Source organism: Artemia franciscana, chromosome 11 (assembly GCF_032884065.1).
Source record: "Artemia franciscana chromosome 11, ASM3288406v1, whole genome shotgun sequence".
Lineage (NCBI taxonomy): Eukaryota > Metazoa > Arthropoda > Branchiopoda > Anostraca > Artemiidae > Artemia > Artemia franciscana.
Window position 1 is genome coordinate 20,671,036 of NC_088873.1, and position 16,481 is coordinate 20,687,516.

The 16,481-nt window shown below is 35.1% G+C and overlaps 1 protein-coding gene across 2 annotated transcripts in view; it reads right to left on the minus strand.

Moving 5' to 3' along the window:
- Positions 1-16,481, minus strand: part of LOC136032954 (dipeptidase 2-like) — a 285,294-nt gene that overhangs the window by 22,563 nt on the left and 246,250 nt on the right. The window contains exon 1 of one of the 2 annotated variants that reach the window (XM_065713437.1): positions 10,152-10,291. The exons of the other annotated variant lie outside the window; for it this stretch is intronic. The gene's annotated coding sequence lies outside the window, so the exon portion shown is untranslated. Of the gene's footprint in view, positions 1-10,151; positions 10,292-16,481 lie in introns of those variants that run through there. 2 annotated transcript variants of the gene reach the window in all.

Genomic DNA, 16,481 nt, shown 5'->3' on the forward strand with positions numbered 1-16,481 from the left:
AAATTACACCATCGCATTCGGCGTATCAGAGAACCCTATAGAAAAATTTTCAAGCTCCGATCTCCAAAAATGTGGAATTTCGTATTTTTTGCCAGAGGACAAATCACGGGTGCGTGTTTATTTGTTTGTTTTTTTCACAGGGGTCATCGTATCGACCAAGTGGTCCTAGAATGTTGCAAGAGGGCTCATTCTAATGGAAATGAAAAGTTATAGTGCCCTTTTTAAGTGACCAAAAAAATTGGAGGGCACCTAGGCCCCCTCCCACGCTCATTTTTTCTCCAAAGTCAACAGCTCAAAATTTTTAGATAGCTATTTTGTTCAGCATAGTCAAAAACCATAATAACTATGTCTTTGGGAATGACTTACTCCCCCACAGTCCCTGGGGGAGGGGCTGCAAGTTACAAACTTCGACCAGTGTTTACATATAATAATGGTTATTGGGAAATGTAGAGTCGTTTTCAGGGGATTTTTTTTTTGGTTTTGGGGGTGGGGTTGAGGGGAGGGGGCTATGTGGGAGGATCTTTCCTTGGAGAAATATGTCATGGGGGAACAGAAATTCAATGAAAAGGGCGCAGGATTTTCTAAAATTACTATAAAAAAATGAAAAATAAACATGGAAAAATTCTTTCAATTGAAAGTAAGGAGTACCATTGAAACTTAAAACGAACAGAGATTATTAAGCATATGAGGGGTTCTAAAAATACTTTAGCATAAAGAGCGAGGCATTTAGGAGGAGATAAATACCTCGCTCGTATACTCGTAAGTTATCGTATATATCGTAAAAGTATATACGTAAATAGTATATACGTAAATACGTAAATATACGTATATACGTATATACGTAAAGTATATACGTATATATCGTAAATATATACGCTAAAGTTTGACTCTTTACCACAATTCTGCTTTTTAAGACAATTAAAAGCTTTAGCATAAAGAGCGAGGGATTGCGGAGGGGACAACCCATTTCATATACGGTGTAATTTCTGTTCGTTTTAAGTTTTAATGTCGCTCCTTACTTTCAGTAAGGCCGAAGTTTCAGTTTCAGGGCCGAAATATTCATTCTAATTTGTTTCCCACTGTCTTGAGAAATTCCCTATTGTTCTTCTTGTTTTTAGTGTTTGTGATAGAAATTGTTAGGTAGTCATTTTATTCAAAATAGTCCAAATATCAATAAAATGGCTTTTGGGGTTGAAGCGAACCCCTGGAGCAAGGGGGTAAGGGTTTTAAGTTACGCCCCGGGGGCATTTGAGGTTTTTTATTGAATGGGTGGTTGTGTAAACCGTAGAGGAATCTCATTTGGCTGAAAGTTCTAGTTCCTTATTAAGAGTTATAAGTAATAGAGGGCAACTAGCCCCCCTTCTGAGTACCGCTCTTTTCACCAAACGAATGTGATCGAAATTGTGAGATATTGACTTGGTTCAGAAAAGTCCAACGACCATATAGCAATGCCTTTAAGATTAATACCCCCTCCTCCCAGTGTCCTGGAAATAGAGCTGTAAGTCATACTCTGGGGCATAATAGGTTTCTGCTACCTATTCCCCGCAGTTTAGGGGAGACACCACTCCCAGCAGTTAATAAGTTCATAAAATTACCAATTTAATCCAGGTGTGTTCACCTTGAACTCAGAATCAATACTGATTTGATTGCAATGTCCTCATTGCATTGAGGACATTGTGTAGTGAGATATGGGGCATGCTGTGACACGGTATAGGACGATATTAGCATACTGCGACATTTTATAGGGAGATATGGGGCATACTACAACATCGTATTGGGACACAGCAGAGCTCTTACAACATTGCATTAGAAGATATCGCGTTCCTCACGGCAACTTAAATACAAAGAAAATGTTGTATTTTATTCAGTATCCGTTTTATTAAGTTTTATCTGATTATTGTCTAGATTACAAGATTTGGTCTTTTTAAGGAAAGTCTCTATATCCCAGTCTTGAGGCCCTGGCTCTCATTTTACCCTGTAAGAGGCTGACATACTCTTCGATTCTTCTTTAACTCACAGTTTTTAGCTTGCATTTTAACCTCTATAAACTGTTTAGTGTTTTCTGTTTCCATTTTTTTAATTTTAACCCGATTGTTCTCTGTATTTTAAGATTCAGCCTTTTTTAAGGAAAAATCTATATATCCCCTCTTGGGCCAGGGCCTTCTTAAATTTGGAGCCACCATAGTGTTAGGTTCTTCTTTAACTCACACTTTTTAGCTCATATTTTACCCTATATCAACTTTTTTTATGTTTATTTGTTTCCATTTTATTAAATGTATCCAATTATTTTCTGTGTTTTAGGATTTAACTTTTTTTAAGGGGAACTCTCTATATCCCTTGCTTGGGTCGGGGCTCTTCTGGTATTTGGGATCATCATAATGTTGGATTCTGTTCATATTGTTGAATGTTCGATGTTCGATATTTGGGGTTTGTAGAAGACACACTATTCGATTCTTCTTTAACTCACGATTTGTAGCTTACATTTTATCTTATATCAAATTCTTAATGGTTTCTTTTTCCATTTATTTAAATTTTAGGAGATTATTTTCTTTATTTAAAATTTGCTTCATTTTAAGGGGAGTTCTTTACATTTCCCTCTTGGGCCCAGGCTTCTTTGAAGCTTAGAACCATCATACTGTTCCATTCTTCTTTATCACGCACTTTAGAGCTTACATTTTACCCTGTGTCAGCATTTTAAAAGTTTTTCTGTTTCTGTTTCATTAAATTTATCCGATTATTTTCTTTATTTTAAGATTCGGTTTCTTTATCTCCTGGTCTGGTCCTGGCCCTTCTGGGATTTAGAATCGACATTCTGTTTGATTCTTCTTTAAAGCACGCTTTCTTACCTACATTTTACCCTCTACAATTTTTTTTAATATTTTCTGTTTCCATTTTATTAATCTCTATATGCGATTATTACCTGTATTTTAATATTTGGTCTCTTTTTAAGGATAACACTCTATAATCCCTTTTGAGCCCGGGCTCTCTTGAAGTTTTGGGCCGTCATACTGTTCGATTTTTCTTTAATTTACACTTTCTGTCTGACATTATATCCTATACCAACTTTTTACTGTTCGATTTTATTAAATTTTAACCAATTATTTCTGTATTCAAGATCTGCTTTTTTTTAAATAGAAAGTCTCTAAATCCCCCCAATGAGGCCCTGTTGAAGTTTGATATGCCTTAGACGCTCACAAGAGGGGATAAACTTAGAATAGAGCTATACCCATGAGCTAGATATATTCGAAATATAAAGACTAAATAAGCTTAAAGATGTTTATTGATCAAATGTATTCAAAAAAAATATTCAGAAAAATACACGCATTTACATAAAAACAGTACTTAAAATTGCTCATCCTGTCACAATGGTCTCACGGTGTTGCTTTAACTCTCTTTTTAGTGTGTTGTATACACTTTTTACGATGAGACCTGTCCTCCGGTACTCACTGGGCAAAGAACCTAACTTCTTCCTAGGGTCTGTGATGCCAAATTTTGGACACTTTAACTCTTCTTGGTTAATAAGTATAATATCAGGATCGTAATTCTGAATTAAAAGTTTATCCGCTGGTACATTACCGTTCAGATATAATGCCTTAACTAAAAAATATGAAAAAAACTTCGTTTTCTTAAAGAGTTAAAGAGGCTGCGTCCCAAAGTCGAACCTTAAAACGTACAGGAATTAGGAGAGGCAGTTGGGGGGCTGCCGCCCCCCAAACCCCCCGCTTTTAAAGACACTTTTGTACAGGTTTCCGAAGCCCCCCGCTCTTGGCTTCGGAAAGGCCCTCTTTTAATTAACAAAAATTGAAATGAATGAATAATGGAATAACTTCAAAAAATGTTAAACACAAGAGGACAGGAGAACCATTGCGCCAAAACTAGTAATTAGTAACAATGAAGTCCCCCCACAACAAAAAACCTGTACAAAAGAGTCTTTAAAAGCGGGGGGTTTTGGGGGGCGGCAGCCCCCCAACTGCCTCTCCGAATTCCTGTACGTTTTAAGGTTCGACTTAGGGACGCAGCCTCTTTAACTCTTTAAGAAAACGAAGTTTTTTTCATATTATTTCTGTACGTTTTTCTACAATCCATGGTGGATGTAATTTAATAATTATGATAGATAGCCTAGTCTGGTAATTAGCTTCAGAAATCTAATCTTCTGCTGTAGAAGATCTCTCTTTCCTAACTTGGCCCAAGTTCAGCTGATACAATTCTATCCAGATAAATTGTGAATTTTCTCTCAAAAAAGGACAGATGGCGTTAAGGAAGTTCATTTCTGATATGCTAGATTACGTCTGCGTTTAGTTTGGAAATTATTTCCAATCAAGGAGAGTTTCCACTTACATAATTTAATTTCTGGAATGGAGCTGGATTTTTATGATGCTTGCAGTCATTCTCGCCGTGCCGAGCTGATTATTTTGATGTACTTGAATGTTGATATTCGTAACTTTTAAGAATTTCAAAAATTAACATGGGCTCTTATGGGGAAACGGGTTTTTCTAAGCTAGAAAATCGGGGGGTTAAGATTTCCCAGAGAAACTTTCCAGGAAAATTACTCGGAGAATTCCGCGTCGAATGAGTCTTCTTATATTCCTGTACGTTTTAAGGTTCGACTTTGGGACGCAGCCTCTTTAACTCTTTAAGAAAACGAAGTTTTTTTCATATTTTGTGAAAAAAAACTGCCCGATAAGGGACTTGAACCCTTGACCCGGATTAAAAGTCCCACGCTCTACCGACTGAGCTAACCACCTGCATGTGTGTAAATATAACTTTTAAATATATTTAAAAAATTTCAAATTAACATGGGCTCTTATGGAGATATGGGTTAATTAAGTGGCTAATGCGTGGTTTCTGGAAAACAGGGAAGGAGTTATCGGATCGAGCTGAAATTTCGCGGATAAGCTCCTGGGCCGTAGGGGACCTTAACTTGTGAGTTTCAGCCCGATTGGACAACGTTGAAGGAAAGAGTGGGGTTGGGGGGTCGAAACTTTCGGGGGGTTAAGATTTTCCTACGAAACTTTCAAGGAAACTTACTCGGAGAATTCCACATCGAATGAGTCTTCGTACACCCAGATCCGATGTCGGCTGTGACCTGTAAGCGTGGCAGAAAAAAAAGAATATGAAAATTAAGTGGCTATGCGTGGTTTCTGGAAAACAGGGAAGGAGTTATTGGATCGAGCTGAAATTTCGCGGAAAAGCTCCTGGGCCCTAGGGGACCTTAACTTGTGAATTTCAGCCCGATCGGACAACGTTAAAGGGGGGCTGGGATTGACGGGTCGAAACTTTCGGCCAGATTTTCCCCATGAAGTAAAAGTCGGAGGGGGATTAAATTTGTCAGATTTCTTAGTTGGAGATCGGGCTACGAAATGCATCCCTCCCCATCCCTCTGCGACCACTGGAACCGAAGATCGCTTAACATTGTCGTGGTTCGCCTCTATACAGGCACGAGTGTGCCTCCTTGAAATCTATAATCTATCTTTTTCATTCTTTTCCAATTTCTTTCTTTATCATCTTTTTTAATTCATACAATTTCTTTCAAATCATCTTGAACAATATTCAGTTTTTTCAATTTTTATTATTCGGGGAAATCATTTTTTCGTAAACTCCCTTTTGGATCATATGGTGTAATGCAGAACCGCATAGGCTTCGATCATTTTTAAAACATATTGCACCTTAGATTCCAGTGATAACATTCAATTTCCACAGACTCTTTAGTCATTAATAAAAACCACACTAAAAATAACTCTGATTTTTCTAACCAACATATTCAATATCAACCAGTCCAACCATCTTGCAAGCTATCGAGGTACCTTTTGATAAGAGGTACCTTTTGATAAGAGGTACCTTTTTGATTCGAGGTACCTTACTCTAGAAACCAAGGTAGAATATCCCAAAATATATCTCATTATTTTTTACAACCTGTTAACCACTTCCAAGAAGAAGACCCCCCCCCCCCCCCTAAATGTCCTAATATTTATGACACAAAAAAACTTTTATCACTATCTCTAAGAATTATGGTAGATTTTTACAATAATATTTTTCACGACCTATAACCCTTTCCAGCAAACCTATCAAGTGTTTCCCAAACTGTTAACACGGTCCAAAAAAGAGACCCCCCTTCATCCTAATATTTAGAAGTCAAAAACAACATTTTGAACTTTATTATTTTACACCACAGTGAGTGAAACCCGTAGATTATCAAGAGAATTTATTGTATAAAGAAAATATCTAAACGCTGTCAAAGTTAAGTTCATACACCTTACTACAGAAAACTCCAGAAGGAGAGAAACTAAAGAATAAACCCTTTTTATTAGTCACTTTTCGCACAAAAATATGTTATATTAGTTACTTTTCGTAACCTTATGTGTTAATAATGGGCAACCAGTGTAAATTATAGCCCAACTGGAGCCCATCACTTTTACCCATATTACCGGTCCAGAATTTCTGTCCTCATTCAGCTCAAAACCTTTGATGAAGAAGTGATTTGGTTCCATTCGTCACATATTTAGCTCCAAGATCTAAATGATTATGAACAACCTTGAAAAGGGAAGTACCTCCAATCTCTTACCCTTTCAACGTGAATATTTTACTTCAGATGTCATGCAAAAACGAAATCTACCTTTTTGGAACGGAAAACGGTCCATACCTATATAATGGCACTTGTGGAGAGTATGAAGACGCCACCTTATTTTCAGCCGCAAAAAAATATGATAAGAGAGAGAAGTATTAAGAGATTTTTGTAAGAAGTCCTTCAAAGCATTCATAATGCGTTATGTCCCGGATCATCATAATTCGCCACTTTGGGCTAGAAAACTAATTACAATCTTTAAAGGCATTTTATTTATACGCCTAATTTTGTTCATTCATTGTAATTTTATTTTAGAGCTATTTTTATTTATTTTTATTCTATATGTCAGAATTTCTATATTAGGACAGTCATTTTCTTAGAATGGTAAATGAGAATGGTTGGTTGTTTCTGTGTGTGCTTTTTTTATATAGTTTTCCGTTTAGTAACTCAGACCTAACATTGTTTTAAGCAATTTTACATGGATGTGAATAAGCTTTTTGTTTTATTAAGTGACAAGATGAAGTACAAATGCATTGTATTGATTTTTGCTTTATAACGCAGACAGTAGCCGCAGAAAATAAACCCTATTTATTCTACGGCTTTTGTGATTCAGGGGTCATTCTAAAGAAATTGGGACAAAATTTAGGCTTTAGTGTAAAGAGCGAGGTACTGACGAGGGGATGAACCCCCTCATATACGTAATAAAAACATGAGAATACAGAAGTTCGTTACGTAAGCTAATTTATAAGTTACGTATATCCTTTACTAATAAAAACATTCGTAAAAAAATTAAAAGTTCTAGTTGAATTTTTAAGTAACCAAAAAATCGGAGGGCAACTAGGCCTCCTCCCCCGCTCCTTTCTTTTCTCAAAATCATTCGATCAAAACTATGAAAAAGCCTTATAGCCAAAAAAATAAATATGCAAATTTTGTTTCAATTATTCATCTGCAGAGAGCCAAAATCAAAACATGCATTGATTCAAAAACGTTCAGGAATTAAACAAAAAAACAAGTTTTTTTTAACAGAAAGTAAGGAGCGACGTTAAAACTTAAAACGAACAGAAATTACTTCGTATGTGAAAGGGGCTGCTTCCTCATCAACGACCCGCTCTTTACGTTAAAGTTTTTCTAACTGTTTTAAAAAGTAGAGTTAAGAGAAAGAGTCAAACTTTAGCGTAAAGAGCGGGGCGTTGATGAAGAAACAGTCCCTTTCACATACGAAGTAATTTCTGTTCGTTTTAAGTTTTAATGTCGCTTCTTACTTTCCGTAAAAAAAAACTCGTATTTTTTAATTAATCGATTTAGTGACTATTATTTGAAGTGACACCCAAGCAAGCTACTCATGATATTAAGTTCAAAGAGATAAAGTTGTACAAACGAGTATGACCTGTGGATAGAATGTGTCAAACCCCAAGCAACGACAAAAAAAAGTACTTTTTTCGTAGAAAAAATCATGATATTGAGTTCAGACAGATAAAGTGATAAAAACGAGTATGACCTCTGGGTAGAATGTGTCAAACCCCAAGTAACAACAAAAAGTACTTTTGTCGTAGAAAAAATCATGGATAATATTTTGATCAAAAATTACTAAAAACAGTACTTTTGCGCTCCTTTTGCCATAAAAATAGAATTCCCTAAAATCACATTGCATATCTTTAATCTATTGGCTCTTTAATTTTCAATTTAATTTAATTGGTCTTTAATTTTCAATTCAACTTTGTGACAAAAAAAAATTATATGAGAGTTTTTTTTAGTTTATCATGGTTCTAATCACGATTTTTTTTTTCTGGTTTTCTATTCAATTTGATTTCCTCGGTTGATTCTTTTGTTAAAGGTATTTGCTAAAGGGGATTTTCACTTCTGTGTGTTTATTGTATTTATTCACTATGACTTTCATTTTGAGGATTAGCAATGGCCTTATCTTTTCAGTTTTTTTTTTAATCTGTCCTGAATTTAACTCCATGAATTGAGAGTTATAGCATATGTTCATGGGCTAACTATCACTAGACACCAAATAATGGGATTATTAGCCATCTTTTAATGCCTTAAGGGATAACGTTAAAATAGATGAAACCGAGTGGGAGCTAAACTTGAGGAATGTCTCCCCCATATCTCAAACATGGAAATTCCAAAACTTTCTCTACACGCGAGTATCAAATCTCGACGGTGATTACCGTTAAGATCCGCATCTGTCGTACTGACGGACAAAACCTTTTTCCTTACCATCTGGAAAAAGTGTTCACATTAATATATATATAGAGTGAGTCATGTTTTATTGGAATACTGAATTGCACAAAGGCAATTGGAGGATTGACTCAATCTGTACAGGGTAAATAAGGGTTTTGAGTAGTTTTTTCAGTCCGCTTAAAAATTGCATTACCTGAAAACTAGCCCTGATAAAAAGGGCGTGGTTTATCCCGCCAGGATTGGTGAGCTGTTGACTGGAAAAATAACACTTCTAAGTAGGTTGTTTAAATTATAGGTAGTTTTGTCGGTGTTAAAATCCCTTTTTCGTCTGCACTGTTTCTGGGCTTCCAATTTTTGATTAGAGGTTAAATTTTTTAGCGTCAATAAAAGATATATCGATTCAGTTGGTCCTAGAGATTAAGCATCTTTGCGTCTATATGATCTCAACACCAAAACGCACTAAGTACATATCGAAGCTATATGTTTTTATCTGGGCAACTAAAAGTGGAGATATAACGGGTTTTGTCTTGGACAAACAAGATAGAATATATAGGTGTGTGGTCAGACTGTCAAACGATTCCAAAAGGTAAATTTGTATCGTGGATACATTTAGAAAACAATGTATATTATATACACTTTTGAAAACTGAACTTTGTACTAACACACTGCCACACAGAAAATTAAAGTCTTTTTTATGATAGCAGTTAATTTTTTTATTACCATTCGTCAAGATCGCGACATCAATGCTGTTTCACACTTTTAGGAGGGAACATGCTGACAATTCATGTTGGTGACACGGTTTAGAAAAATAATTAAAAATATGTTGCCAAGTAGTATCTGAGCATTTGAGTAGTGGATATTTATTGAAATAAGACTTGTATTTATTGTATCAAAAACGGTACCATAGGCGTAGTAGCAACAGAGCCCTGTGTATTTACAACTTTTCAAATTCATTATTTTATTTTGCTAATCTGCTTGAATGCTTCTGTATAAATATAATCCTTCAATTGATTGATTCTATTCACTCTTGTTCCTATTGGTTGAAAAAAAGTAATAAGCGAATTCAGTTGAAGGCTTTGCCGAAGGAACGCAACATTGTTTATTATTACAGGCGTTTACATCTCATTTTGGAAAAGAAAAAAAAAGGTGGTGATGACAAAACAAACGTATTTATTAAAGAGCCATGGGTGTCACTTTTTGGGGTAGGTCAAGGACCCAACTACCCTCTCGATCCGCCACATTTATAAAATCCCATTTTTAAGATTTTTATTCGAAAAAAGCAGAATTATCGCCTCTTGATTTTGAAATATATTTTGCTCTTCCTTCCTATATTTTTGTGAATTGAATCCCTAAAAAAGAGTCTAGACAGTTTTTAATGTGAAAACCTACAAATACTACTTACCCATCAATCAGGGTATGTTTATCCAAAACCCTAACAGCTTTCACATAATCTAAGTTTGTTGGATTTCCTATGGAAAAGGTAATAATATTGAACATTAAGCACAGTATCTTCATAGCAGCATTAACAAAATGCGAAGACAAGCTCTTATCTTTGACTACATGAGGAGTAAAAAAACAATTGGAAACTTTATCTTACTTTATCTTTGTGGAAATCTACAGGTATCACTTTAAAAATAAGATGAAAAGAGCAAATAAAATGAGGTAAAATGTGATTAATAATATGTCAAGTTATTAAATGTTTATTTGGAACTTCCGTATTAGTCAGTACACACTCGAAAAGTGAAGTTAGGTTAACCCTAATGAAATAAACCAAAATCTGATGAAAACATAATACTTTAGCTCATATAATAATATAATGGGGGCTATATATTTGCATACTGTCGGTACAGACTTGAAATCCCGAGGTCAGGGGTTCGAGTCCTGGTGTCGTTGATTCTTTGGTTCGGGGTGGGGGTCGAAGGTCTGACCTTGTAAGTCAGCCAGAGTCCAACCAACTCTAAATGGGCTCCTGGAAAAATCAAGGGGAAAAACATGGAAAGCGTTGGATGATTTGCCCTAACCAAGCATTGAACTTCCAGTCGAAGGCATTGAATCAGGAGATCGATACCTGAGCAACACAAGCCATTTATCAGCATGCGAAAACAAATTTAACTTTCAGCACATATTCAAATATTAGGAGGGTGGGGTAAGTAGTGGGGGCCCTGTGAATACGACTGTTTAGTACCCCCTTTGAATCCCTATCCGGCAATTTTTTTTATAAAAACTTTTTCTAGATCCAAGTGTTTCTTAGGTAATAGGGCCTACCAGTCAAGATGCAGACGTTTGTTACGTAATAGGAGTTGAAGCCAACATAATAAGGAGTGTTTTTTAATTATGCAAATGTTTTCTTCAAGATACAGGTGCTTGGTACGTAATAGGGAATTTTTAGTATGACGAAGTCACGCATGACATGCTAGAGGAACCCCCGGCTGCAGACGAGGACGGCACACACATGGATGTTGCGTAATTGTGGCTCAAACGTGAATGTTACGTAATGACAGTACATACGTGGGATGTTACGTAATGGCGTCACAAATTTGAGATCTACGCAATGACGATGCACACATGGAATGTTAAGTAATAATTTAAGAGATGTTTTTTCATTCAAGACTTCCTTTTTCTCTCCAGGCGTTTTTTTTTTGGTTCAAGGCGTTTCTTTTTTCCTTTTTTTATTTTCAGGTATTCTTTCTTCAAGATATTTTCTTAAATATTTTTTCCTCAGAGAACCCTTATAATCCAAAGCTTTTGTCCGCTTTTGGAATCGAATATAAAACCAGAGATTTCCCCAAATGGAGCTGCGCCTTGGATATCTGCACCAACGAGTAATTGATATTATTATGATTTGTGAAATAGAATCTACGTGATAAGCTGTTTTCCCCGGTCGAAGAATTATCTTTACGCTTTCTGAATTAACAAACAATGAATCACGTGTTTCCAATCTATTCCTCCTGAGAGCGCGTAAGTATCCCAAAACTGTTGATCATTGGTCGATTGAACAAACCTGCTTGTATTATATTAATGTTCTAACGTGAGGAAGACAATCCTTTTTATATCTTCAAAAATCTCTTTGTTAGACACAGATATTTTATTGTACATAAAAGTTTCATTAATAAAAAAAATTCAAAAACATAATAAAATCATTAAAAAACAGTTAAAAATCAACAAACAAAATAAAAAAAACGTGAAAAAACTGATAAAATAAAAAATAAGCAATCAAGCGTGAATTAAAGGAAGGCGGGACACTAAATACCAATTACCGGGGGAGGGGGAGGGTTGGTGTTCCTGATTGAGAAGCATCACAAACATTGCTTGGCAATTTATATCGTTTCTTGTTTAATAAAGTCAAGTCACATCAAGTCTTCAAATTTTTCGTTTTCTATTTACGGTTTGTAAATTGCTGCAATCCCTTGCTAAAATATATAAAAATATTTTTGCAATTACCAGCCGCCAGGACCCGGCACTTGGCACGGAGCAGGCTTCTATGTATGGATTCGCATTGTCACTTGTCTTCAGACCGCAGATAATTTGCTGTCTTTTCGTATTTTTCAAAGATATTTGATTATTAAAGCGTGTTTGATTTCTAACAATGATATCCACTCAGTTTCAAAGTTTTGGTTTTTTTTTTCAAGTTTTTGAATTATTGCGTTCCCTCGTTAAAATATATACAAATATTTTTGCAATTACCAGTTTTTTGCTCTTTACGCAAGTTAATGTCTATTCATACTGATTCTTTTGAAATATATTTGATTATTAAAGAAAGTCCAGTTTCTAACAAGTATTTCAACTAAGCTTCAAACTTTTGGTTTTATTTTTTAATGTTTTTGAATGGCTATAGTCATTTGTTAAAATGAATGCAAATATTTTTGTAATTACCAGTTTTTTGCTCTTGTCATAATCTAGTGTCATTTCCCTACTGGCTCTGTTCGAAAATTAAATAAAAAACTAGTTATTTTAACTGAAAGTAAGGAGCGATATTAAAACTTAAAACGAACAGAAATTACTCCGTATATGGAATGGGTTGTCCCCTCCACAATCCCTCTCTCTTTTAAGCTAAAGTTTTTAATTGTTTTAAAAAGAAGAATTGTGGCAAAGAGTCAAACTTTAGCGTGAAGAGTGAGGGATCGCGGAGGAGATATCCTTGCAAAAACTTTTCCATAAAAAATGAATCCAGTTTAACCTAAATTGTTACTCACCAACTTTCTAAGCACCAATATTTTGTATAGCAGCTTCAAGGTTACTAGAGGCAAAAACCTTAAACCACTTTGACATGAACAATGAGCCACTTTTTTTATTCATCAAATTTTGAAGATTCTACATATAAAATCTTATCTTTTTTTCTCCTCAAATTATCGTTTTTCGCTTCATCGAAGTGGTAAGATCTTACAATTCAAAGATTAACTTTGTTGCTTCATCTAAGTGCTAAGATAAATCAAAGTCCTTAGACCACTGATCAGAGTAGAATGGAGGAAGATGGTAGCGACAAACAGCCTGAGAAATAAAATCACTGTCCACATATTATCGTTTAATTCGTTTTCTGTCAAAAGATTTAAGATATTGGCGCATTCGGGCTAATATTGGGTCGTCTGTTTTTTTTTTTTAAACAAAGATCCTGTATTATTCGTCTTGGTAGAGGTTATTAAGGATTATCAAGGAAATAAGCAATTAGCTTATTTAGTCTATCTCATGGCTGTTTTAATTTAAACCTCATTAAAGCTTTTCGAAAGGTATTTGTTGTTAGAGCTAAATTTTTAAAGCAACTGAGACTGATAAAAAAAAAAAAAAAAAAAAAAAAAAAAAAAAAAAAAAAAAAAAAAAAAAAAAAAAAAAAAAAAAAAACGTAATGGGTTGCACAAGTATTTCAAAGAGAAGTAAAGAGCTCCATTAAGCCAAGAATGAGCAAAAATAAAATCAAATAATCTTCCAAGCGTTAAACTATCATAAATCACTATCAATAGATAATTGAAACTCGAAATAAACAAAAATTAAAGTAAATAGCCGAGTCAAACTCAAAACGAGCAAAAACCAACATGAGTAGGGCTGACAGGTATGTACGCAGGAATTCTTTTTCTTTTCGGGGGGGGGGGGAACCTTCGAAACAGCAGATACAAAGTAGCACTTTTCTTATTTAGTAATATAAACAGCATGTATATAGGAAAATAATCTGTAGTATTGTAGCGGATGGGGGGAAGAGGACTGAAGCCTCAAAAGTACGTTTTAGGCTCAGGTTATGTTCATAACGATTTAGAACCAGTGATTAATCTATTATATCCCACTGAAAGAGAAATTTTAGGGTTAACAGTGCAATACTGGTACTGTGGGGGAGGGGTAGTTCTTCTATTGCAAAAATGTAGATTTCAATGAAAAATGATAGTTTCCAAAATTGATCCATTAAAAGCTGTACTTTATCCTGAATAGGAGGGATAAATGCCCTAATATCCAGGATAATTCTATTTGGCCGTGGAAAGCAAACTCTCTTTCTAACAGTTCGTGGTAAATTGGGTTTTGATATCAATAGCTAGATTAAAAGAATCGTATTTTAATGCTGATTTTAAATACACAAGTTTCATCAAGTTTAGTCTTACCCATCAAAAGTTACGAGCCTAAGAAAATTTGCTTTATTTTAGAAAATAGGGGAAAAAACCCCCCAAAAGTCATAGAATCTTAACGAAAATGACACCATCAAATTCAGCGTGTCAGAGAACCTTACTGAAGAAGTTTCAAGCTCGTATCTACAAAGATATGGAATTTTTTATTTTTTGCCAGAAGGCAGATCACGGATGCGTGTTTACTTTATTTTTTTTGTTTTTTTCCCAGGGGTGATCGTATCGACCCAGTGCTTCTAGAATCTTGCAAGAGGGCTCATTCTAACGGAAATGAAAAGTTCTAGTGCCCTTTTTAAGTGACCAAAAAAATTGGAGGGCACCTAGGCCCCCTCCCACGCTAATTATGTTCCCAAAGTCAACGGATGAAAATTCTGAGATAGCCATTTTATGTGCAAAAACCTTGTAGTGGAAAAACCTTATAACTATGTCTTTGGGGACCACTTACTCCCCCACAGTCCCCGTGGGAGGGGCTACAAGTTACAAACTTTGACCAGTGCTTACATATAGTAATGGTTATTGGGAAGTGTACAGACGTTTTCAGGGACATTTTTGGTTGGGGGAGGGGTTGAGAAGAGGAGGATATGTTGAGGGAACTTTCGATTGAGGAATTTGTCATGGGGGAAAAAATTTCCATGAAGGGAGCGCAGGATTTTCTAGCATTATTTAAAAAAAACAATAAAAAATAAATATGAAAAAGTCTTTTCGACTGGAAGTAAGGAGCAGCATTAAAACTTAAACTGAACAGAAATTGTTACGCATGTGAGGGGCTCACCTCCTCCTAGTGCTTCGCTCTTTGCGCTAAAGTTTTTTACTGTTTTAAAAAGTAGAGTTGAGAGAAAGAGTCAAGCTTTAGCGTAAAGAATGGGACGTTGATGAGGAAGCAGTCCCTTTCATGCACGAAGTAATTTCTGTTCGTTTTAAGTTTTAATGTTGCTCCTTACTTTCAGTTAAAAAACACTTGTTTTTTATTTAATACAAAAAAAAATAACAGTACAATTGCTAATTACTTCAAAAAGGGTAAAAAGTTAGACAGAAAATGGGTTAATAATTGGACTTGACTTGACCGGATAATTGCATGCTGTAAAATCCCCCCAAAAAGGCTTCACACATGTATCTAGATTCTTAATAAATGTCCTACTTTTGCCAGAAAATCCCAAGTTACGATGGGGAAATTAAACATTTCACAAAAAAAAATTGGGGGAGGGGCCGGGCCCGAAGGCTCCCCCTGCGCACGTGCCAGAGGGCTGATAACCCCTATGCCTTCTCAAGACCAGAACACAATTTGTGCGTTACTAAAAAAAAAAAAAAAAAAAAAAAAAAAAAAAATGACCGTGGATTGTCAATTTAATTGACATATACTGACATTTCTTCCTTTAGGTTTTGATATTTTTTATTTATGAAAGTAAGACACTTTAAGTGAAAAAGTAGGACACTTTTAGGTGAAAACACTATAGACGTATTTTGTTTTCAGTAAAGCGCAAATTATTTTTTAGTCTTGAGACGGCATAGGGGTTAATTTTTGCTCGTTTTGAGTTTAACCGGGTTATTTATTCTAATTTCCGTTCATTTTGAGTTTCATTTGACGCTCAAAAGATTATTTGACTTTATTTTTGCTCTTTCTTGGCTTAATAAAGCTCTTTACTTTTCTTTGAAAAACTCACATTTTGGAAAAAGCTTTTTACATTAATTTCTGTTCGTTTTTATTGGCATTGTATTTTTCATGAAGAAAATAATATTGTATATCTGTCAGTTTTTTCAACAAAAACCCATAGTATGGATTGCTATTTATATGTTGGAGAGGCTTTTCAACCATTTTCAATCGTGACAACCTGGATACACTTATACTCTTTTTATATACTTAAATTGTCGGAGCAAAAGTAGTAATTGTAGTTTCCCCAAAAATTTCAACTTAATATCCTCAGTCGTTCTCGATAGATTGCTGAGGTGCCTTACTGGCAGCCGTAAACACAATGCCTTTTGATTTATTTTAAAGCAATATTTAGTTTTAAAGTATAATGGGCCAATTGAATAATTGTGAAGATTGAACTGCCTAATACCCCTAAAGACATAGTTACTGAACCGTTCTACGATGCTGAACAAAATGGCAGTTTCAAAATTTTTCTGGGTGT